Below are 26183 nucleotides of genomic sequence, written 5' to 3' on the forward strand. Positions count from 1 at the left end.
CTTCATGACCAACCTCTCAAAGCACTTCACTACGACTGGAGTCAGGGCCACTGGACGGTGGTCATTGAGGCACGTTGCCTGGTTCTTCTTTGGCACTGGTATGATGGTGGTCTTCTTGAAGCAGGTGGGGACCTTGGAGCGGAGTAGGGCAGATTAAAGATATCCACGAACACATCTGCCAGCTGTTCCGCACAGGCTCTGAGTGCGCGGCCAGGGATCCCGTCCGGGCCCGTCGCCTTCCGAGGGTTCACTTTCAGGAAGGTCGATCTGACTTTGGGAGCTGTGATGGTGGGTATGGGTGTGCTATGGGCTTCTGGGGCACTCGACAGCGGATCATTGGTTTCCTGCTCGAACCGAGCATAGAATGCATTGCGTTCATCGGCGTGTGATACGCTGCTGCTGGAGATACTGCTCGGCTTCGCTTTGTAGCCTGTTATGTTGTTTAGGCCTTACCACAACCGCCATAAGTCTGTAACGCTGGTCTGTGACTCTAGCTTGGTCTGATATTCTTTCTTGGCATCTCAGGTGGCTTTGCGGAAGTCGTACCTGGATTTCTTGTATAGGTCAGGGTCGCCTGACTTGAACGCCTCAGACCGGTCCTTCAGTGGGGAGTCAATCTTGCGATTGAGACATTGTTTCTGGTTGGGAAACGCACGTACTGCTTTCTTTGGCACGCAGTCGTCCACACATTTGCTGATGAAGTCTGTGACGGTGGTGGCATACTCATTTAAGTTGGTTGCTGAGTTATTAAATATGGACCAGTCCACTGTCTCTAAGCAGTCATGTAGGAGATCTTCTGTCTACTCGGACCAGCACTGCACAACATTCTTAGCTGGATTGCCCCGCTTGAGTTTCTGCTTGTATTCCGGGAGAAGGAGGACTGTCTTATGGACTGAGATCCCAAATTGCGGTCGGGGGATGGAACGGTAGGCGACCTTGATTTTTGAGTCGCAGTGGTCAAGAGTGTTGTCACCCCTGGTGGGACAGAAGATGTGCTGGTGGAATTTTGGCAGTACACTCTTGAGGTTGGCCTTGTTGAGGTCCCCGGCCATGATGAACAAGGCCTCCGGGTGTTCTGTTTCATAGTTATTTATAACTTTGTACAGTTCGTCCAGCGCCTTCTTCACTTCTGCCTGGGGTGGGATGTAGACCGCTGTGATAATGGCTGAAGTGAACTCACGTGGAAGATAGTACGGGCGGCACTTCACGGTCAGGTATTCCAGGTCCGGGGACCAGTAGGTCGCCAGGGTCGCCACATCCAAGCACCAGGGGGAGTTGATGAGGAGGCAAACCCCTCCACTCTTCGCTTTGCCTGATGACACGGTGCGGTCTGCCTGATAAATTAAGAAGCCTTCAGGTCGTATGGCACAGTCAGGTGAGGCGGGGGTGAGCCATGTCACTGTGAAACAGCACACAGCAGTCTCTTACTTCCCTCTGAGAGGTAAGTCTACTGTTAAGTCCATCCAGCTCGTTTTCAATCACTTGGACGTTTGCCAGGAGTATGCTGGGGAGAGGAGTCTTGAAACCACGTTGCTTCAGTCTCACCTGCAGACTGCCGCGTTTCCCTCACTTCCTCGGTCGGCGGCTACGGCTGGATGGCCCCAGGATCCGATGGGAGTAATCAGCCCTTGTGGAAGGTAGGTGGTTGCATCTGGCGGGGTCCGGGGTGCTGGAAGGGACCAGGGCGTTGGTTACGTTTCTGGAGGTGCGGCTGGCAGGGTCCCGGGCCCTGGTTTAGGTAGTGGGGTTGCTGGGGGGGGGGCATTTTTGCGATCCGGTCGGGTCCTGGCGTTCTGCGAGCACGGGAATACCTTGTGCTTTCGGGTCCTCGTGCGGGGTCTCTGCCATTTTGGGGGTCCTGGGTCGCGGGCAGGGGCTTTCTGAGGCAGATGGGCTGCATCCCGTGGTCTTGTTTCCTCCTTGGGCGCTCCTGGGGTCGGGTCTTGGAGTAGGCCCGGTCAGGCCTCCATGTGGATTTTTCTTTCCTCCATCTCCAGGCAGGCCGGGTTGCTGGGCGGGCCTCTCCGGGTCGGGTCGCTGCGCGTGCCTCTCCGGGTCGAGTTGGGCTGGGTCTCGGGGGGCAGGGTCGGGAGCTCCGGGGACTGGGCCTGGCGGTCCGGGTGCTGGCGTCGGTTGTTAGGCCGGGTCGGGTGCTCCGAAGTCCAGGTCAGGTCCAAATCGAGGTTGGGCTTCACTTCCGGTTTGGGCCTCATTCGCTTCCAGGTCGTGGAGGTCAGGTCGGGTTGGGTCAAAATGTCTCCATGGGCCTCGGAGGATGTCCAAACCTGCAAGAAAAGATAAAAGAGAAAGGTTAGTAATAATGTTAGCCTTAGAATTACATTTTAAAAGATTAGAACGTTTGTGAGATAAGTAAAAAGAGGATCTGTTCGGGAGGGTTTGCGGAGAGTCGCCACTCTCCGGCGCCATCTTGTGCTGGATGTGTTTGCCATGTAGAAGCAGGACTGTGAACAGCTGAAATGGGAGGAAGAATAAGTTGGCACATGTTAAAGCTGAGCAGTAAGCTCTAGCTCAGAGCGCTCCATAATTTCAGAATATGGTTGAGGTGCTGTTGTTGCAGGGCGTTCTAAGATAGGGCACTTTCACAACTAATTCACCTGTTTATAAAGATAAGAAACCCAGACCAGCGTTGACATTTCATGGTTGATTCTGGAGAGTTTAATCTGGCAACTGCAGCCTGCTCTCTAGTGGTGAGAGAGTTAGACTGACCCAAAATACCAAGTAAATTTTGATGGTTTTCAATATTGTATTATATATGCCTGTCAAGAAGTCGGATCAATATAAATTTGTTTTTACATTTGTTTAGCATAATGGTTTAATTATTTTCCAATGATTTTTCATGAGATATTGACTTTTGTTGTCAATCATGTTTTGTGTCTCGATTTGTTGTTGCAAATATGTCAGTGATTCGCCTCTTCCCATGAAAACCCATGACGATGTGCAGCACGGTGGCGCAGTGGCAGCACTGCAGTCTCACGGCGCGGAGGTCCCAGGTTCGATCCCGCCTCTGGGTCACTGTCCGTGTGGAGTTTGCACATTCTCCCCTTGTTTGCGTGGGTTTCACCCCCACAACCCAAAGATGTGCAGGGTAGGTGGATTGGCCACGCTAAAAAAATGAATTGGGAACTCTACAAAAACATGACGATCATGTACAACTGCTCAGGAACTGCTGTGGCTATGATAGATGCTGATTTTAAAACCAGTCTTCAAAATACAAATCTCCTGCAAGGTGAAGTTACTTTCCCCAGAGTTTAACATCTCAAATATGGATTCAGCCATGATCAATAAAAATTAGATATGGTTCAAAGACTGCCCCTCCTGCTCCTTTGACAGCTTTGTAAAATATCTCTGCTGGTGGGGAATTAATAGTGTTTCTTTGATTACAGGGCAGTGGGTTTCGCTAGTTTGCCAACATTCATTTCCCATCCCAAATTGCCCTTGAGAAGGTGATGGTGAGTTGCCTACTTGAACCACTGCACTCCCTGTGGTGTAGGTACAGTGCTGTTAGGGAGGCAGCTCCAGAATATTGAGCCAGCGACAGTGACGGAACAGCAATATATTTCCAAGTCAGAATGGTGACTATTTTGTGGGAAACTTCCAGTTGGTGATGTGCCCTTGTTCTTCTAAGTCATGAGCTTAGAAGATGCTGTCTTGGTGAGATGTTGCAGTCCATCTTGCAGGGAGGTGGTGGTGCAGTGGTATTGTCAGTGGAATAGTAAACCAGAGACCCATAGTAATACTCTGGGGACCCAGCTTCAAATCCTACCACTGCAGATGCTGAAACTTGAATTCGATCAAAATCTGGAATTAAAAGTCTAATGATGACCATGAAACCATTGTTGATGTTTTGTAAAAACACATCTGGTTCACTAATGCCATTTAGGGAGGTAAATCTGTCATCCTCACCTGGTCTGGGCCATCCTCACCTGGTCTGGGCCATCCTCACCTGGTCTGGGCCATTCTCACCTGGTCTGGGCCATCCGCACCTGGTCTGGGCCATCCTCACCTGGTCTGGGCCATCCTCACCTGGTCTGGGCCATCCTCACCTGGCCTGGGCTATCCTCACCAGGTCTGGGCCATCCTCACCTGGTCTGGGCCATCCTCACCTGGTCTGGGCCATCCGCACCTGGTCTGGGCCATCCTCACCTGGTCTGGGCCATCCTCACCTGGTCTGGGCCATCCTCACCTGGTCTGGGCCATCCTCACCTGGTCTGGCCTGCATGTGACACCAGATCCACAGCAACCGGGTTAATTCTTAATTCGGGAAGGCCCAGCCAGCGATGCCCACATCCCATGAACAAATCAAAAAAGAGATTGGCACACACTGCTGCTAATGTGGAGGGGAAGTCAATCAAGTGGGCTCCATTATCTTGGATTGTGTCAAGCTTCTTGAGTGCTGTTGGAGCTGGATTCATTGAGCCAATTGTGGAGTATGTTATCACACTCCTGACTTGTGTTGTCGGTAGTGAACAGGCTTTGGGTAGGCAGGAGGTGAGTTATTTACTGCATGATTCCTAACCTCCAACCTACTCTTGCAGCCACAGCATATATATGGCCAGCCCACCTGAGATTCTGGACAATGGTAGTCCCGGGATATTGACAGTAGGGGATTCAGTGATGTTGATGCCCTTGAATGAATGAATGAAGGATTTTCCTTCACAGAGCACTGACCCTTGTTCTGCTATTAAAGTATTCTGCCATCTTATCTTTATGCCACTATCAACACCATATTTAGTCTTTGACACTATCCCTTTGTTCTTGTGTCCATGAGAATATTGTCATTTCTTTCCTGAGCGCTCACCTATCCTAGGCTTTATATTTTACCTCACCGGCCCCGTCGCTGTTACCACTGTAAAATCCATTACATGTCTTCCACTCGTTTGCTTTGAAGAGTCATATTCAACTTGAAATGTTAACTCAGTTTCTCGCTCCACAAATGCTGCCAGACCTGTTACGTTTTGCCTGCATTTTCTCACTTTTTTTTTCAGAGTTCCAGCATTTTGTACTGTTTACGTCGGGGTGGAGTAGGTGGAGCAAAGGCGAAGGGATAGGGATAGGGGAGTGCTCAGAAGAGATTGACATGAGCACAAGACAAATGGTACTATTAAAAACTGAAGAAGGTTCTGATAGCGGCATGAAGAGAAGATATGAGTTTGTGTAATAGCAGAATGAGGGTCTAGAAGACTTTTGATTTATATGAACCCCGGTTTATGTGGTTCACTTGTTTGCAATAACCCTCCCAATCGTAAATCACATCTGGTTCAATAAACTAAACCAGGTGGCAAGAAAAAACACTTCAAATAGTGAATTCAGAAAGCTTATTAAGCGTTGGTCATCAACATCAAAAAACAAAAGGCTCGATTGACTGGAAACATTTCAAAGTACTGTTTTGGGTGTGTTGGTGGGGTGTTACACGATGAAAATCGCTTATTGTCACAAGTAGGCTTCAAATGAAGTTACTGTGAAAAGCCCCTAGTCGCCACATTCCGGCACCTGTTCGGGGAGGCTGGTACGGGAAAATGGCTGCAATGCAAATATTGAGACCCCCTAATCAACAGCGTTCCCCTGCAGGCGGGTTTCCCGGCGGTGTGAAGCAGCTTCAATTGGAAATCCCATTTACAAGTGGCGGGAATAGGGAATCCCATCACCAGCGAACAGCGCGCCAAAATTTCCCATGCTCGCTGGCAGAAGTAGCAGGGCGAAATCGCAACGGAAAATCCCAGCCACTATCTTTCCTTAAATAAGGGGACTAAAACTGCTCATATTACTCCAGATGTGGTTTCACCAGTATCTGGTACAGTTGCAGCAAGACTTCCCGACACTTATAGTCCAACCCCTTCATTTCATCAGCCTTCCTGATTATCTGCTGCCCCTGTCTGCTAGTTCTCTGTGTCCAAGCGCCCCCCCAAGTCCCTTTGTGTTGCAGCTTTCAGCAGTTTCTCTCCATTTAAATAATACTCTGTTAGTTTGATCTCTCTTCCAAATCGAAAAACTTGTATTGTCCCAAATTATACGCAATTTGCCTACTTTTTGCCCACTTACTTATAAAAAAGATTTAGAGTACCCAATTCTTTTTTTTCCCAATTCAGGGGCAATTCAGCGTGGCCAATCCACCTGCACATCTTTTTGGGTTGTGGGGGTGAGACCCACGCAGACACAGGAAGAATGTGTGAACTCCACAAGGACAGTGACCCGGGGCTGGGATTGAACCAGGGTCCACGGCGTCGTGAGACAGCAGTGCTTTCCACTGCGCTGCCATGCGGCCCGCTTTTCCCCACTTACTTAACCTATCAGTATCTCTTTGCAATCTGTTTGTATCCCTCTCGATTCTTGCCTTTCCACCTATTTTTATGTCTTCTGCAAATGTGGCTGAAATTTTACTCTGAAGTAGTGACCCCACCCCACAGTTTAGAATTGGGAGTGACTCCACCTCCACATGGTCAGGAGGCCATTAATTGATTCTGAATGAGCCTTCAGCCTGATCTGTGAGGGTGTCTTGTCTCGATGAGCAGCCAGCCAATCGAAGGTTCAACAGCTGGGAGCGGTGGCACTGCTGGGCCATAATCAGTCCCAACAAAGAGCTTTGCTGGAGCTGGGCACCCAGATATGTTGGCGGATGTTTCACCTGGTCCAGTCTGGCCGGTCCAGAATAGGAAGGATGGCCCCGGCCCACAAAATGGTCACCAGGCTCATAACTGTCCTCACCGCATGATGTGGACACTGTCACTGCTGTTGATAACGTAGCGAGACCAGACCATTACGTGATCATTAATTATACTCTGAAGGGCCTCACGTAGACCAAGGGCAGGTGGACCGACCAACACCTACTCTACTGCCAGAAACATACAAGTAGGATGGGTAGGCCACAGGCCCAACACTCACCCCCCCTCCCTCCCCGCCCCTGACACTTTACCATCCCTGCATGGTACAACATTTTAGCTGAGATGTTTCTCAAATTCTAGCATTTGAGTCGGTAGGCCATTCAACCCATCAAGTCCAAGCCAGCTCTCTGTAAGATAATCCCTGTCGGCATGAAAGTATGACCAGGATTTTCCAGCGCTCATGTGGCATGTTTGGCTGCCAGCAGGACCTTTCTGTCCTGCCAAAGCCATTTTGCATGGCCTACCCACTCCACTACCACGGAACCAACCATGGGGTCACCTTCGGCTGGACCAGAAAATCCCACCAGGAGACAGGGCCAGAAATTCACAGCCTATATTTCTGTATAGTGCCCATCCAAATTCCCCTTGAAATCATTGATTGTCACAACTTCCACTGCTCTCATAAGCAGTAAGTTTTTGTTTTAAAAATTCTTCATTGCATACCCTTAGATCTCTTGCCAAAAATCTTAAATTCATCATGCCGAGTAGAGCTGGCTAAAGAGAACAGCTTTTCTTTGACACAATCTTGACCATCTCCATCAAATCTCTCCTTAATCTAATTTTCTCCCAGGAGAACAACTGCAGTTTATCCAACCTCAACCTAAAGGGAGGTGTTGGAGGTCATTTTCTGATACTGAACCATGATATAAATTATAGGTGGCCCTGTAACTACATTTGTGCTCCTATATTACTTTTGAATAGTTCTGATGAGACAAAAGGTACTCATTGGCTTAGATGCCTGTTTAGAAGAGGCAATTTGTAGAAATAGATAATGTATACACAATGCTGTTAATATCAGAAAGGACACAAAATGGCTATTTTAGCAATACTAAAGACACAAAATGGCTGAACAAGCCACATTCCTGAGATTAACTTACAAAAACTGTGTGAACTCCCTCATGAGAATCTAGGGAGTAATTCAACAGCCGCTGATAACAGCTTCACAGAACAAGAAATGCAATGTGTCCTTGATAAGCACAACCCCAGCTGCAGACAGGACATCATTATGTTAGTCTTGAGTGACTTTTGCATGAAGTTAGGGGCATGTGGCAGGGGTGAGCTGGCAAGGTGGATACAGAACTGGCTAGGCCATAGAAGGCAGAGAGTAGCAATGGAGGGATGCTTTTCTAATTGGAGGGCTGTGACCAGTGGTGTTCCACAGGGATCAGTGCTGGGACCTTTGCTCTTTGTAGTATATATAAATGATTTGGAGGAAAATGTAACTGGTCTGATTAGTAAGTTTGCAGACGACACAAAGGTTGGTGGAATTGCGGATAGCGATGAGGACTGTCGGAGGATACAGCAGGATTTAGATTGTCTGGAGACTTGGGCGGAGAGATGGCAGATGGAGTTTAATCCGGACAAATGTGAGGTAATGCATTTTGGAAGGTCGAATGCAGGTAGGGAATATACAGTGAATGGTAGAACCCTCAAGTGTATTGAAAGTCAAAGAGATCTAGGAGTACAGGTCCACAGGTCATTGAAAGGGACAACACAGGTGGAGAAGGTAGTCAAGAAGGCATACGGCATGCTTGCCTTCATTGGCCGGGGCATTGAGTATAAGAATTGGCAAGTCATGTTGCAGCTGTATAGAACCTTGGTTAGGCCACACTTGGAGTATAGTGTTCAATTCTGGTCGCCACACTACCAGAAGGATGTGGAGGCTTTAGAGAGGGTGCAGAAGAGATTTACCAGAATGTTGCCTGGTATGGAGGGCATTAGCTATGAGGAGCGGTTGAATAAACTCAGTTTGTTCTCACTGGAACGAAGGAGGTTGAGGGGAGACCTGATAGAGGTATACAAAATTATGAGGGGCATAGACAGAGTGGATAGTCAGAGGCTTTTCCCCAGGGTAGAGGGGTCAATTACTAGGGGGCATAGGTTTAAGGTGAGGGGGCAAGGTTTAGAGTAGATATACGAGGCAAGTTTTTTACGCAGAGGGTAGTGGGTGCCTGGAACTCGCTACTGGAGGAGGTAGTGGAAGCAGGGACGATAGGGACATTTAAGGGGCATCTTGACAAATATATGAATAGGATGAGAATAGAAGGATACGGACCCAGGAAGTGTAGAAGATTGTAGTTTCGTCGGGCAGCATGGTCGGCACGGGCTTGGAGGGCCGAAGGGCCTGTTCCTGTGCTGTACATTTCTTTGTTCTTTGTTCTTTGTTCATGTAAGACAACACCCACTTTAACCATATATGTGATAACTGGGATGCGAGGAATATTGATTGACTGCATGTGACGCGAATATAGTTGATTGATTGTATCTAAATGAGAATACAACTATTCCGCCCCTTGAATCTGTATATTAACCCGTGTGAGCCTCAGCTCAAGTGAGAAAGTGTGCTGCCCAGAAGGCTGCGGAGTCTCCAGACCTTTCTTCCAGAATTCTGATATAATAAACTGTTTCTTTATACTCATCCTCAGACCTTCGTGTGAATACTTTCCCTCTAACAAGCCTCGACTAAAATCTTTCATCACTGAAATCTGTTTTTCCCCACTATGTAATGTGACACCGCCAGCACACAGCAACACTGATCATGACTTGGTGCATCTTTCCCTTGCTTTTCAGGTAAACCAAGTTAACAGATTTCTATCAGACCTGCTATGCAAGTACGCACCCTTTGTAATTTGCCTGAAGGGAAGGCAGCAAAGATAAGAGTATGTTGAAGAGTGTTGGTGCCAGAACACAACACAACAATCTCAAAGGGTTCTACTGTGTGGTCTGGAAAACAAATATTTTACGTTTGTTGTGTCAACCAGAAGATGCACTGGCAGCTGTGATTTGCTGAGAAGTCAACTTTTATTCTTGGTAGGAAAGTGGAAGAGCTCAACCTTATTCATGGTCCTCCCAAAGACAAGGAAGTTTGCAGATTTGCAAATTTGGAATGCATCAATTTTACCACGCGGGAGTGCATTCAGCGCTTTGGCAAATTCACAGTTCTTCGCAGCTAAGAAAATTCTTCTATAAGATTAAATTAAATGTGGAAGGGACCTTCTTAATGTTTGTCACCTCAGCGCTGTATGCGAGAGCAGAGAATTGTAATCGGCACCTACCTCACAAAGTGCAGAAAACACCTGGGACGGAATTCCCCATCAGCGAAACCAAATCGCCAAACGCGATTGGGTGGAGAATCGGATTTGATGCTGAAACCTTGGCAGGAATTCTCCGGTACCTCAACAGCGGCGTCAATGCGTTCCACTCCGCGTGTACAGTAAACACCGATTGAATATCATTAGCGGGCCTGTCCCGGGATTCGCAGAGGCCTCTCTGCACTCTGCGCAGATCTGGCAAGCCCTGGTCATGGCTTTGACCTCCTTGCTGGACTGAGGTAGGTTGTGAGACTTGATAAAGTGGGGGAGCAGGGTAAACCCCAGGTGACAGAGGTCATTGTGGATAGCCCGTAGGCGATCCTCCTGCGCGTTGCACACATGCTCGCTGAGCTCCCCAGAACGATACTTAATATCATACGTGTAGGTGGAGAGTTCGATCCTCCACCTCAAGATTTTATCATTTTTAATTTTGCCCCGTTGTGCGTTATCAAACATGAAGGCTACCGACGGTTGGTCGGTAACGAGGGTGAATCTCCTACCATCTAGGTACTGCCTCCAGTGCCGCACAGCCTCCACAATGGCTTGTGCCTCCTCTTCGACTGCGGAGTGCTGAATCTCGGAGGCGGTGAGGGGCCGGGAAAAGAACGCTACTGGCCTGCCTGCCTGGTTGAGGGGAGAAGCCAGGCTATGTCTGACGCATCGCTCTCTGCCTGGAAAGGGATGGTTTCATCCACCACGTGCATAGCGGCCTTGATGATGTCGGCCTTGATGCGACTGAAGGCCGACCGGGCCTCTGCCGTCAGGGGAAATGTGGTCTTTATGAGTGGGCGGTCTTTGTCCGCATATCTGGGGACCCACTGGGCGTAATAGGAGAAAACCCCCAAGCACCGTTTGAGGGCCTTGAGGCTACGGGGGAGGGGAATTACTTAAGGCGGCGGATGCTGTCGGGGTCGGGACCGAGGACGCCGTTTTCCACGACATCGCCGAGGATGGCTCGTCGGGTTGTGTAGAAAACACATTTTTCCTTGTTGTAGGTCAGGTTGAGGGCCCGGGCGGGCTGGAGGAACTTTTCAAGGTTCGTTTCATGGTTCTGCTGATCATGGCCGCAGATGGTGACATTGTCCAAGTACGGTTAAGTAGCCCGCAGGCCATACTGGTCCACCATTTGGTCTATCGCCCTCTGGAAGACAGAGACCCCATTTGTGACACTGAAGGGGACCCTGCGGAAGTGGAAGAGCCGCCCGGCTGCTTCGATAGCAGGATAGAGGCGATCTTTCGGTTGGATAGGGAGCTGGTGGTAGGCGGATTTGAGGTCGACAGTGGAGAATGCACGGTATTGAACGATCCGATTGACCATCTCTGCTATGCGGGGAAGGGGGTACGCATCGAGCTGCGTGAAGCGGTTTATGGTCTGGCTATAGTCCACGACCATCCGTTTCTTTTCCCCGGACCGGACTACCACCACTTGTGCTCTCCAGGGGCCGTTGCTAGCCTCGATGACCCCCTCTCCCAGTAAACGCTGGATCTCTGACTTGATAAAAGTCATTCGGCACTACACCTCCGGCTTCTGGTGACAACGGGCTTACAGTCGGGGGTGAGGTTCGTGAATAGTGAGGGGAGGTGCTACTTTCAGTGTTGCAAGGCTGCATACCGTGAGGGGGGGGCAAGGGTCCGCCGAACTTTCGGGTCAGGTTTCAGTGGCTGCATTGGAAATCCAAACTGAGCAGCAGGGAGGCGCGGAGGTGAGGGAGGATATAGAGTGTATTCGGCGCCCTGGATCGCGAGATCCACAATACAATACCCCTTGATTTGGACCGAGTGGGACACGGAGGCGAGAGCGATGGTTTGGGAAGTGGGCTAGGTGCGCAAGGAGCAGCGCCTTACCGTTTCTGGGTGGATAAAGCTCTCCATGTTCCTGGAGTCGAAGAGGCAGGGAGTGTCGCGCCCGTTGATCTGGACCTGCATCATAGAATTCTGCAGGTGCTTTGGCCGCGATTGGTCGAGGGTGATCGCTCCCAGTTGCGGGTAGTCCGAGTCCTCAGCCGAGTCGGATTCACAAAATGGCCGCCGCTGTCGGTCGCACGTGTCGGGTCTAGAAGATGGCCGCCGCCAAGTTGGCCGCCCCCATGACTCGCACGAGGCCGATGACGCGTCAGAAAGGGGCGTGTCCGGCCGGTGCGCAGCCACGTTACGGGGCCTGTGAGCTCGATTTTCGGACCTGGTGAGCTTTTTGTTTCTGGGCCTTGGGCCAGGCCAGGCATACCCTCGCGAAATGCCCCTTCTTTCCGCAGTATCTGCAGATGGCGGAGCGGGTTGGGCAGCGTTGACGTGGATGCTGACCCTGCCCACAGAAATAGCACAGTGTGCCTCCGGTCTGAGCGGGTCGCCGCGCGGCGCAGGCCCGTAGCGTAGCCGAGTCTGGGGAAGTCCAAGGGGGGCTTGCAGAATCCACGGGGTACGTGCCTAGGTTGTGGCAGGCCACTTCCAGTGAAATGGCGAGCGTTACTGTGTCCTGAGATCTTTAGCTCCATTTTCGAGGATATGTTGCCTGATATTTGTCGAACGGCTGCCAGACACGAATGCGTCTTGGATGTGCAGGTTCATGTGGACTTCCCCCGTCACGTCCTGATGGTTGCAGTTTCTGGCGAGCGCGGTGAACTTTTCCACGTACTCGTCTAGCGTTTCCTCTGAGCGCTGCCGGCAGGTAGAGAGCAGGTGCCGTGCATGTACCTCGTCTATGGGTTTTTGCAGGATCTCGATCACCTCGTCGTAAGTGGTCGCCTTCTCGATCATGGCGGAGATTCTATGGCTCACCCAGGCGTGGAGTAGGCGCAGCTTGCGAGGCCCTAGGACTGGAGTTTCCGAGGATTCCAGGTAGGCCTCGAAGCAGCGGAGCCAGTATTTAAAAATTTATTTGGCCTCTGGTGTCCCTGCTTCCAGGTTGAGCTTTTCTGGCTTGAGACCGGCGTCCATCCGAACGTACTCTGCTTATTCAATTGCAGTACCCTCAATAACCACACGAGAGTGTGGAATGGCAAATGAAGGCTTTAATAAGCAGAGAACTAACCTGCTGCCGAGACGGGTGCTTACTGGGTGCCGCTTACAGAGCTCCACCTTGTATACGGCTCCCTGACGGGCAGAGCCGGAGGCGGAGTCCCCCAGGGTTCCAAACCCGGTCTTAAAGGGGCATCACCTACATGGTGTTTAAGGGTACAGTGACCATTCATCACACAACATATATACAGATTTGTGCCATAGCCCCTACTGCTAAACTGTGCCGTGCACCCATGCCAACTTAACTGGGGGGGGGGGGGGAACTCTGAGGTTCTGCGGTGTCTGGCACTTCCCATGCGGGAGTCACCTCCTCTTCTCTCAGATGCTCGATGGCTCCCTTCTGGGCCTGTGCCACATCAGCCAGCGCGTGGGCAGTGCCATCGATGCTGTCAGCCATGGCCCGCTGTGACTGGGCTTCGCTCAGGAGCACGTCTGCAATGTCTAGGTGGCTCTGGCACATGGCTGCCTGTGAGAGGCTAACTCTATCCTGGGCCTCGGCCACCGCCTGCACAGAAGGCCCCAGGCCTTGGACATGCTGATCCATGGCTGAAACCCTCACCTCCAAGACTTCACCGCGGACGCCACTCATGCGGTGTTGGCCTGGGTGGCACGAATGGCCGGCACACAGCCTGCTCCTGCACGTTGGACTCCTCCAACTGTACCTGCGGGTACTGGATGCTCACCGATAACCCCCATGTTTTCCCTGGCTCTGTGACTGCATCTCCATAATCGATGGGACCAGAAGCCCCTCTGGACGGCAGCTAGTTCCCGGGGTCGGTCCGCCCTACAACCGTCTGCCTCCTCGTTAGTTCCTACCTCCACCTGCTGTACTGGAGCGTGTGCATGGTGCGCACCAGATAGTGCCCCAGAAGCCTCTTCACTAAAGTGCCCATCCGAGGTGAGCACGTCTGAGACGGTGGAGGGTGTTGGAGACAGCTGTGATGGGAAATCTGTGACATCTTCGGACTTGAGCTACGGGGTGTCCTGGGATTCGGGATGATGGCTCCCGTCCGTGCCGGTATTGTCCTGGTTGCTGGTCAGCACCTGGGGTTCTGGCTGGGATTGGGGCGGGGCACCAGAAGGGTCCGCCCCATCACCAGCAGCTCCTGCAAGACACAAGTCAAGAAGCATGATTGGACCGCAGCCGGGGTGGGTGGGGGTATTGATGGTGGTGGAGAGGAAGTGTGAGGGTGATGTGGATGTGACGATGGTGTGGGGGTGGTCGTGTTTGTGAGTGTGGTGTTGGGTGGGATGACACACGTGTCCCAGGAACCGCAACTCAGCAGGGTCTCACTTCCTCATCCGATGCCGACAGCCACATCGGCGACTGCCCTTTCTTCGCTGACCACATCCAGGGCACTCTGCTCTACTGCAGTCGAGCCCCAGGTCTGGTGGTTCCCCTCCAGCCTTCTCCCACTCCCGGTGATTATGGGCGATGGGAAACAGTAAACACACAGTGTTAGACAGTCGACGCATGCTGCCCAGGGAGTGGGTAGCTGGTGGCTTCAGTGGCCAAAGCACCCAGCCATGGCGGCTGGTATGGGTGCCAGCATGTGGTGCAGGGTGGGGGTTCGACCGAACTCAGGCTGTGGGGTTATAGGTATGCGGGACGGGGGTTGCCAGCCCCGACGAGGCTCTCAACCAGAGCGGGCGAGAACATACTAAGTACAACAAAGAACAAAGAAATGTACAGCACAGGAACAGGCCCTTCGGCCCTCCAAGCCCGTGCCGACCATGCTGCCCGACTAAACTACAATCTTCTACACTTCCTGGGTCCGTACCCCTCTATTCCCATCCTATTCATGTATTTGTCAAGATGCCCCTTAAATGTCACTATCGTCCCTGCTTCCACCACCTCCTCCGGTAGCGAGTTCCAGGCACCCACTACCCTCTGTGTAAAAAACTTGCCTCATACATCTACTCTAAACCTTGCCCCTCTCACCTTAAACCTATGCCCCCTAGTAATTGACCCCTCTACCCTGGGAAAAAGCCATCTGCATACATTTAATAATAATAATAATCATAATAATAACAATCGCTTATTGCCACAAGTAGGCTTCAATGAAGTTACTGTGAAAAGCCCCTAGTCACCACATTCCGGTGCCTGTTCAGGGAGGCTGGTACGGGAATTGAACCCGCGCTGCTGGCATTGTTCTGCATTACAAGCCAGCTGTTTAGCCCACTGTACTATCAGGCAGGAGACCCAGTTCAATGGCCTCCTGGGATCCTCCCACATCTCCAGCTGGAAGTCATGCAGGCGTGATTTGGAGCAAGTCTTGAAATGTGTGGGCCAGGCACCATGGACTCCGAGGGGGAGCAATGAGGGGAGTGTTCTTCGGTACTGTATTCTGGATTTCAAAGGGGGGGTTGTTTCTAGTGACCTGGGGGTAATGAGGAAGTGCTGCTGAGAAGGGGTTTAACTCAGGGCATCACCCCGGGATGGGGGTGCCGTGGCTGAACCTGTTCATGGTGCAGTTAAAGAGAAACTCACTCTTTCGATGTTAATTTCAGGCACCAGCCGGTGGCAGAGTGGTTAGCACTGCTGCCTCACGGAGCCGAGGATCCGGATTCGATCCTGGCCCCGGGTCACTGTCCAGTGGATTTTTCACATTCTCCCCATGTCTGTGTGGTTCTCACCCCCACAACCCAAAGATGTGCAGGGGAGGTGGATTGGCCACTCTTTTGAGGTTGACCAACAAAATAGAAGAAAGGAAACAAACTTATGGACAAAGCAAAAAAAGGGCGGCTTCCTGTTCGGGGCCCTGTTTGAACATAACAAAGATCAACGGAAACTTTAAAAAAATCAACTGAGAGTGCAGTTAAAGGGGTCAATTGGGCACACCTTCCCTTGCGGTGCCCACCGGGCACGGGAGGCCTCGATGGTGCCCCCTGGCCACCGTATGCTCCCTTTCCGGGGACACACGACCGCGAATGCAGCCGCAGAAAAGGGGCAGACAGTCTGGTCAGACAACCCACTTGGCTGCCTGCTGCCTGGATCTATAAATGGCGCGCTTCGCCAGGCCCAAGAATAGGTTCACAAAGATTCCCTCCGCCATCCATGCCCCTCTCCCCACCAGGTGCCTGTAGATCAGGAGCTTGGGGCTGAAGTGCAAATGAAACTTAGCAAACAATGTGACAAATAAAAATAAAAAGGGAATGTAGTCTATAAGATGTAACATAAGCGTGGTCCACGGACTCCATCAGGCCACAAAAATGGCAGGTTTCTTGAGAGTCCATGAACCGGTGGGTGGCTGCCGGTTGAGTGGGGTGTTCGGTGGGGAGGGTGCGGTTTAGCGGTGGGGTGCAGGGGTGGGCGGACCCATCGGGCGGTGTCACTCTGTAGAACCAGGGGCTGGGGTGGGTGGTCCCATACGGCCGGTGTCACTGTTTAGAACCAGGGGCCTGGGTGGGTGTTGGAATCTTTAATTGAAAAAGATATTAACCTGCCGAACTACGACAAGTTGAAAGATCTAATAATATTTTTGGCCTGCGCCAAGTTGTTGGATTCCTAGTATTTATCGACTGTGTAAAGTTGAAGGAATTTATATTATTTCTACTATTCGGTTACCAGTAGCACTTTGCGATTACTGGGACTCAGCAGAAATTTAAGTTAAAACTTCTCAGGTGCCAAAAGGAATTCTTTTATTTGTCTTCTATTGATTACAATTTGAAAGCCATTTAAAAGGCAATTCGTAGACAATTTGAAGCTTTCAGAGAATCAAAACATTATCGTCTTGCTTAGGCAGACAGCTCGAAAGTAACTTTTAAAAGGTCAAAGTCTGGAAATTAAACATGAAAAGAGAGAGAGCTAATCTTCAGCTAAACTCAAACTCAAAGTCAAAAACGCTACATCACTACAAAGACAGACTGACTAAACTGACAGACTCAGAGAATCAAAGACAGACTTACTAAACAGACAGACTAAGAGAATTAAAGACAGACTGACAGACTAACAGACAATTAACGACAGACAATTAAGGACAGACTTAGAGAATCAAAAACAGAACCCCCAAAATTGCAGGGGGAAACTTTTCAGTTATACACTTTCATATCTGTCTTAAGTCATCTAATCACACCCCAATATAATCCGAATTGGTTTGGGTTAGACTCAAACACATTTGATTTGATGGCAAGCCGTCCATCTTCAATGTGCAACATTAGCTTTTAATTGTTTCATGTCTGCATGTTAGGGAATGTGATATTCTGCTAATCTTTACCAGCAATAAACTGGTTTTAAGCTAGCTTGGCTAATGTAACAATGGAGACTTCATATCGAGAAAGCTGGAATCAAATATATATTTGATTCAATGCTCTACAAACTGCACTGGACTCCTGCCAGCTCGTTGCCATGGAATTCAGCCCTTGTCCTTTACAGTAGCACAAGCAGTGTCAAATTGTCTTGCAACTGTGCTGTTTTAATCGATGATGGAATTATGCTGTTTCATGTATCTATTGAAGCTATATGTTTTGTCATGACCTGAGGTTATGGGTGCTGAAATTCTCATTTTAAAATGGGTATTTAAAACTGGGGCTTAATATTTATGCTTAAACAGCTATCTTTTACCTATACTAGTTGTATTAGAAATACCTGGCTTCTACAGTCGGCCCTTTGATAAATCGAAAGATTATGTGAGATATATTCGAGGATAGCAAATGTGGTCCCTTTGTTCAAAAAGGGGAGCAGAGACAACCCCGGCCACTATAGACCGGTGAGCCTCACGTCTGTAGTGGGTAAAGTCTTGGAGGGGATTATAAGAGACAAGGTTTATAATCATCTAGATAGGAATAATATGATCAGGGATAGTCAGCATGGCTTTGTGAAGGGTAGATCATGCCTCACAAACCTTATTGAGTTGTTTGAGACGGTGACTGAACAGGTAGATGAGGGTAGAGCAGTTGATGTGGCGTATATGGATTTCAGCAAAGCATTTGATAAGGTTCCCCACGGTAGGCTATTGCAGAAAATACGGAGGCTGGGGATTGAGGGTGATTTAGAGATGTGGATCAGAAATTGGCTAGATGAAAGAAGACAGAGGGTGGTGGTTGATGGGAAATGTTCAGAATGGAGTTCAGTCACAAGTGGAGTAACACAAGGATCTGTTCTGGGGCCGTTGCTGTTTGTCATTTTTATCAATGACCTAGAGGAAGGCGCAGAAGGGTGGGTGAGTAAATTTGCAGACGATACTAAAGTCGGTGGTGTTGTCGATAGTGTGGAAGGATGTAGCAGGTTACAGAGGGATATAGATAAGCTGCAGAGCTGGGCTGAGAGGTGGCAAATGGAGTTTAATGTAGAGAAGTGTGAGGTGATTCACTTTGGAAGGAATAACAGGAATGCGGAATATTTGGCTAATGGTAAAGTTCTTGAAAGTGTGGATGAGCAGAGGGATCTAGGTGTCCATGTACATAGATCCCTGAAAGTTGCCACCCAGGTTGATAGGGTTGTGAAGAAGGCCTATGGAGTGTTGGCCTTTATTGGTAGAGGGATTGAGTTCCGGAGTAAGGAGGTCATGTTGCAGCTGTACAGAACTCTGGTTCGGCCGCATTTGGAGTATTGCGTACAGTCTGGTCACCGCATTATAGGAAGGACGTGGAGGCTTTGGAGCGGGTGCAGAGGAGATTTACCAGGATGTTGCCTGGTATGGAGGGAAAATCTTATGAGGAAAGGCTGATGGACTTGAGGTTGTTTTCGTTGGAGAGAAGAAGGTTAAGAGGAGACTTAATAGAGGCATACAAAATGATCAGGGGGTTGGATAGGGTGGACAGTGAGAGCCTTCTCCCGCGAATGGAAATGGCTGGCATGAGGGGACATAACTTTAAACTGAGGGGTAATAGATATAGGACAGAGGTCAGAGGTAGGTTCTTTACGCAAAGAGTAGTGAGGCCGTGGAATGCCCTACCTGCTACAGTAGTGAACTCGCCAACATTGAGGGCATTTAAAAGTTTATTGGATAAACATATGGATGATAATGGCATAGTGTAGGTTAGATGGCTTTTGTTTCGGTGCAACATCGTGGGCCGAAGGGCCTGTACTGCGCTGTATTGTTCTATGTTCTACGTTCTATATCAGAATAAGATAAACAACATCATTAATGCGATAGGATCGGTAAAAGCGCAAAGAATAACTCATTCATATTGTCATTACAGTTTTAAACAATAGAATGGACACTTAGCATTGCAACAGGCATATCAAAATAATTATTATAATTAATAAATTAATCAAATTTGATACTACTGATTCAGTATGAATAAATTAATCAATATTTTAATAATAGTCAAATAGTTGATTGATCAGTAACATTTCAATAATAGTATTTCAGCTCAAATTCATCGATTGGGGGTACAGTTGGGTTAGTTTTAATCATTCTAATAGTTGGTCCCCTGCGTTTAGCGAATAGTTTTTTATGCACTTAGCACATTGGTATGTTATGTAAATGATGAATACAGCTACACAGGAGAATAGGATTATTCTTATTGTGGACATTCCAGTGTGTCCAAGCCACCCTCAAATTTTATCCCAGAGAGAGATAAATTGGGGTGGATCAAGTTTTTTAAAATTTCTTTTTGGATATGTAATGCCAAATCTTTAACTTCTTTAAAGTTATCGGGAATGAAAGTGCAACATTCTGCACCACTCAGGGCGCAGTGCCACCTTTTTCAGCTAGTACATAGTCAAGTGCCATTCGATATTGTAATACTACAGTTAACATTTTATAGATCTTAACATTGATATACTGATTGAAAATTGATATCATGATTACATAATTCAGCAATAAACAATTAATAATAAATTCATGTATACAAATAAAATGATTATGCAATAAAAAGTTGAACATATGATCTAGTAATAAATGGTAAAATGATTATCAAAATTGACATCCTCTGGATTATACACAAAAGCTTGTTGAAAGGGTTAATTTACTTGCAGAGACAAAAAGGGGCGTACAGCTTGGAATGATGCCATTCGCATCTCTAAACATTTAAAAAAAAATATTTGTCACTCAAATGGACTGGGAGTAAAAGTTGGATTGCTGCCAAATTCCCGTTATCAAATGTCTTTGAACGATCTGTTCTTTTGGAATATAGATTTGCTTTTAATCAAAGTTTTTTTTTAAACAGCTTCCACATTGTTTGAAGTTTTAATTTCCAGGCTAATTTTAAACATGTATTTTAAAATATCAAATACAATAACTTATTAAATATATAACTGAACCAATCTTGCGCTGTATCTTGATTTTCTGTAGATGAATTTGTCGATTCTGTTCAAGGAAACACAGCTAACAAGATATGTTAATTTCTTTAAATTAACAAAGCAACATTCAGAATAATGACAGTTTTCTTAAGTTGACAGTTCTTGGCAACTTTTCAGCGATACATTGAGGTTTCTTTAGCTGCTTTGATGGCAGCCGTTCTGTTCTGAGTAAGTTCCCTTTTTCCTCTGGAAATTTCCTGTCCCAAGTAAACATCTTCTTTCTGGGCAATTTGTGCTTTGTGAAAGCTAGCTTTGTGACTATTAGCACTGAGGTGGTTCAAGACCACCCGTAAGTCTTTGTCATGATCATCTTTATTGATGGAGGTTATCAGAACATCATCTTCATATTGGATAATGGTGGAAGGCCCACCAGGCACTTGCCTGAGATTGTTGATCCCCAAATTTCTTTTTCTGTCAGTCTGGCCTCAATAAAAGTTGAGATGGATTTGCACGTAAAAAGAAGTTATTTATTTAGCTTGCAAGCTTGATTCATTTCATAGAAATATAAGAGACATCCAGTTTCCTATATCCCAGAAAGCGAATGAACAAAGAAACAAAGGGATCTCTGCAAAATCAATTCAAATGGTATCAAGTTTCACATACTCGACGGACATAGGTCAGCCGATGTCCCTCCTGACCGGTTCGATCTATTCTGATTGGCTCACTTCCAATCCCTTTCTCTGGCCTCTATCAATGCAGCATCACTCTCATAGACACACCTCTTCCTGCTTTTTCCATGCGGTCGCAAACCCCTTTGTCCCTAACTGCCAGAATCAAAGTGGCTTATTTCTACATTACATTAACTAGTATCTCTAAAGTAACTATTTTATATCGCATTCGTCATTCTCTCCTTTTATCATTCCATGATAACCGAACTATCCAATCCATAGCTACGGTTCCTCATCTAAAAAGATCCGTCGCTGCATTTCCAATTCCTGTCTTAGCCCCCCTTCATCTGCCTCACCCTCATGGATTTTAACAGTTAAAAAAAAATTTTCCGGTGATTGGGGCGTTGATCTGATCCAGTGCACCCCGCATTCTACCCATCACACATTTAAGGATGGCCAGGCCCACAAAGATGCAGCCGATAGCTACCACTAGATACATGGCCATATTTATCAACCAGTCCTTCCATCCTCCAAATCCCCAGTTACCCCAAGAGCCAGGATCCTGCATCCCGTCCAAGTGATCCCGTATGCGATCCATAAATTTAGTGATGTTAGCGGTCAAGTCCTGAACTCCCATGATACACTTGCCCTGTACTATGGCGCATACCCCACCCTCACGGGCCAGAAGATAGTCAAGAGCATACCGGTTCTGCATTGCAAACAACCGTAGCTGAGACAACTCCTTGGTTATTGCCCCGAGGGCTCCCAAGGTTTACTACCCGGGTTTTCCTCAGTTTGGCCTTTAACTAACTTAAGTGTATCTCCCGGTAACCTACGTTCTAGCTGTACTTCCTTTCTCATATGCCCCGTCCTCTCTCTAGTCCCTTTCTCTTTCTCATGGTCTCTTCCTACACTCTTCTGACAGCCTGATTTTACCTTTATTGTACCACTCTTAACACATCCAAAATCAAATTTACATGTATTCCAAAAACAAGGCAATGTCCATATAATGTTCCCTTCCCATCGCCGGGACCGGTGCAACTGCTTCATGACTCCTGCATTCTCCTTAACTTTGATGACCTTCCATGAGTCGATACCATGTCCTCGTATATGGGGCAGCGAAGAACATCACCTTTGCATAGGTGATGTATCCTTGTAGATTGGTTGGGGCTACACAGATACATAATATTCCCCTTTTCTATGTCCATCGCCAATAACACGCCAAGCGAAGTGAGGCCAAATATCAGACAGACGATGCGTAGCCACTCCATCATGCTCCACACCTGTAAAATAGCACTGGAGAAGGGAGGCAGGTTAGTATCCGACCTTTTACAGTAGTGGAGATGGACTCAATTTACAGTGATGTAGGTGGAACCAAGCACTTCGCCCCTCCACTTTAACTGCTGTGGGGGTGGTAAGGAGAACTTGGAAGGGCCCGTCCCATCGCGGCTCCGACCCCTTCCTAGTCCAATTTTTGACCATGACATAACTACCGGGCTGGACTGAAAGTGAGCTAGGTACTGGGGCAATGGCTGGTGAGCCGCGCGGACTTGGCCATGGAGTTCCTTGAGCACTTGTGTAAGGGCTAGAACATAGGCGGTCATTTCTTCAGTCATCTAATGAAACTGAACCAATCTGGGAACCTGCAGGCTCCAGGGAGTTCTAAGAGGCCTGCCATAAAGAATATCGGCGGGAGAGAGCCGGGCCGGTCCCGCAGGTGTAACCCGCAGCTGGAAGAGGGCAACGGGGAGCAACTTAAGCCATGTCAGTCCCGTGTCTGCTCTTAATTTAGCCAATTTAGTTTTGAGGATCTGATTGTGTCTCTCAACCAACCCGGCCGCCTGCGGTCTGTAAGCACAGTGTAACTGCTGGCGTATGCCCAACTGGGAGCAAAACTCCTTGTTAATTTGTCCAATAAAATGAGGCCCATTATCAGAACTTAACTGAGCTGGTATACCGTACCGGGGAATGATTTCCCTCATCAAGACTTTAACCACAGTAGCAGCTTTACTATAGATAGTCGGATACGCCTCGACCCATCTGCTGAACACATCCACAATGACCAAAACATATTTGTAACATTGACACCTTTCCAACTCAATGTAATCCATTTGGAGCGTCTCAAAGGGACCACTGGGCAACGGGGTTTGCCCCTTCCCACAAGGGATACCTTTTCCGGTGTTATATTGCTGACAAATCAAACACCGATTACTGATACTTTGGGCAAACCCCTGCATTTTAGGGTGCCACCAAGTGTCCAGCAACAAATCACTAGTCCCTCGAGCCCCACAATGAGTTGCAAAGTGTACACATTCAATGACCCAGAAAGCCAGCACATCAGACATACAAGTCTGATGTGCAGGCGTGGTCCATAAAGAGGAAACAGAATCATATGTACAACCTAACCGTTTCCACATTTGTTTATCACTCTCAGGAGCGTCCTCCTGTAACCTTATGACATCTTGGATGGTTGGCATTGACTTGTCAGAAGCAGACATATTCATAGTAGATCGTTTAGTCTGACTTAACATTTTAGGCACCATCACTTGCTGAATTTGTGCGGCTGTGCGCGCTGCATGATCTGCTCGTTCATTACCAACGTCAACTGGGGTTGTACCATTCGTGTGGGCAGCGCATTTAATAACGGAAATCTGCGCGGGCATAAGGAGGGCCTGCAGTAGGTCATTAACTAAACCCCGGTGGGATATTTGACCACACATAATCATGTCAGGCTGTTCTGACGAAATGTCACTCAAATCGCCCCTTATTGTGGTAGTTTCCTGAATCAAGGCTAAACAGTCGTGGCCAGGTGCGTCTTCATGGACAGGGGGACCACTAAGAAAACAGGCTGGATTGATAGTGGTACAGTATTTAAATGTCAGACGTAGATTGTTCAAAAGGTATATCTCATACCTATTCTGACGAGCTGCGGTAAGATGCTGACCATTCGCCCCATATCCCTGGCATGGTACTGGTCATGGACCTGACGTGTAATATGAGGGCTTACCGAAGCTGACTGTGGCCATAAATGTGGTGATATTGTAACAAAATCGGCTGTACCTTCTTTTCCCGTGACTGTGGCTGTAACCTTGACTGGCCATTCGGTCTCAAGTAATGGCCGGTATTTGTCCTCCAACTCCCTGTTTCGTCCAGTTCTGTCATAGGCCAGGGTAACGTGATGCAGTGACTGTTCAACGTCTAACGTCCACCACTGGGGGGTAATAGAAATATAGCACTGTTGTCTCATCCTCCTCTTCGCTGATCCACCCACCCAAAGTCACTATATTGGAGCTCCTGCTGGTAAACTACCATTTCTGCCGCTTGTTGGGGTCGCAGATCATCCTTTTTCATTACATACTCAGTCTTAACCTTTGTAACTGAGCCTCCTTCTTGGCCTACACCCTCCTTCCAGTAAAATCTGACTGCCCTTGCCATCTGGGAAGTGTCGTTCTCTGTCCAATTCATGTTATTACATTTCACAGCAGTAACCACAGAAGGTGGTAGGCAATGCATTAACATAGCACAGTATTGAGGAGAATTCTGACCATTTTGATACAGCAAATCGCCTGACTGCCCCCGGTAGATTTCATTAAAACGCTCCAGAAATTCCTCTGGCTCTTCAATCTTCCTAGGTTTTAGGTCTAAGATAACAGAAAGATTTATGGGCCTTTGAAATGTGCTATTCAACGCATTCAAGATCTGTGTCCTTCTTTTCTCTATTTGTTCTCTTTTTTTTTTTAAACTTAAAAATGTTTGAAAATTCAAATTGAATTACTGCAACTTGCAAGCTTAGCTCTGATCTCAACTCAGAACTAAATTTACAATTTGCTTAACACAAACTTGTATAACATTTACAACTTAATTATTTCTTTATCTTAACAATTTTTTTTTTAACAAGTTTTTTTTTCTTTTACATACACATAAGTATTAGCAAAATCAACTATCATCTCCAGATTGACACTTTTTAAAATGGTGTCCATGATCTTCTTTAAGTTTCTATTAATCTCCAGATAAAATGAGATAAACCTTATTTCAAGTAAGTAAAATTTAAGATTCTGGCAATTTCAATCAATTGCTTTCGAAAATAATAACTTTTATCAAAGAGGTGGAGAAACCCACTGGTTTCCTTTAATTAATTCAAAACGTAACTTTGCTGGTGTTCACTGACTCAAAGGAAAGGTATCCGATTACACTACGGCTGCTGCTGTTATCTCAAAGCCTGTGTGAGAAGCACTGTCTGTTTTCAACATCGCCTGCTGCTGTTAACCCTTTGAGAGACTTCTGCTTCAACCAATATGCAGCATTCCTCACAATCTCAACTAGACCTCGGAACTTTACAGTCCAAGGAGACAATTTTAGCTGAATCAACTATATATTTAAAACACTCACACATAGAGTTGAACCATCTTCAGATTTAAAAACAGTTATACTGGACTGAACCTTCATCTATTGAAGTCCCATCAGCCCCTGAACCCATATAATAGACTGACCCTTCATTAATGAAGTCACATCAGCCTCTGAACCCATATAATAGACTGAACCTTCATTAATGAAGTCACATCAGCCTCTGAACACTTATACTTGGAATTGAATCATCATTTGAGATGTCCCATCAACCCAAAACCCTAACCCAAGCCGAAACAACAATATGAAATCCCATCAATTAAAGTGCTAATCCCCAGACTGACCTGTGATTTCGTCGAGGCGGTCTTTCTGTGCCAACCGCGAGTGACCAGACTAATCAGACGATAAGAAGAGGGGAACAATCAATGCGCGGTCGTTTTCCAGTTCTACATTGAGGGCCCTTTGTTCCCCATCCTCCTGTTCATAATCAGTCTAATTCTGATTTCGCAGTTGGATCAGGATCGCCCTGAGAAATCCCGGTTTTCGGCACCAAATGTTGATTCCCAAATTTCTTTCTCTGTCAGTCTGGCCTCAATAAAAGTTGAGATGGATTTGCACGTAAAAAGAAGTTATTTATTTAGCTTGCAAGCTTGATTCATTTCATAGAAATATAAGAGACATCCAGTTTCCTATATCCCAGAAAGCGAATGAACAAAGAAACAAAGGGATCTCTGCAAAATCAATTCAAATGGTATCAAGTTTCACATACTCGACGGACATAGGTCAGCCTATGTCCCTCCTGACCTGTTCGATCTATTCTGATTGGCTCACTTCCAATCCCTTTCTCTGGCTCACTTCCAATCCCTTTCTCTGGCCCCTATCAATGCAGCATCACTCTCATAGACACACCTCTTCCTGCTTTTTCCATGCGGTCTCAAACCCCTTTGTCCCTAACTGCCAGAATCAAAGTGGCTTA

This window comes from Scyliorhinus torazame, chromosome 14, assembly GCF_047496885.1.
Source record: "Scyliorhinus torazame isolate Kashiwa2021f chromosome 14, sScyTor2.1, whole genome shotgun sequence".
In the NCBI taxonomy this organism is placed as follows: Eukaryota; Metazoa; Chordata; class Chondrichthyes; order Carcharhiniformes; family Scyliorhinidae; genus Scyliorhinus; species Scyliorhinus torazame.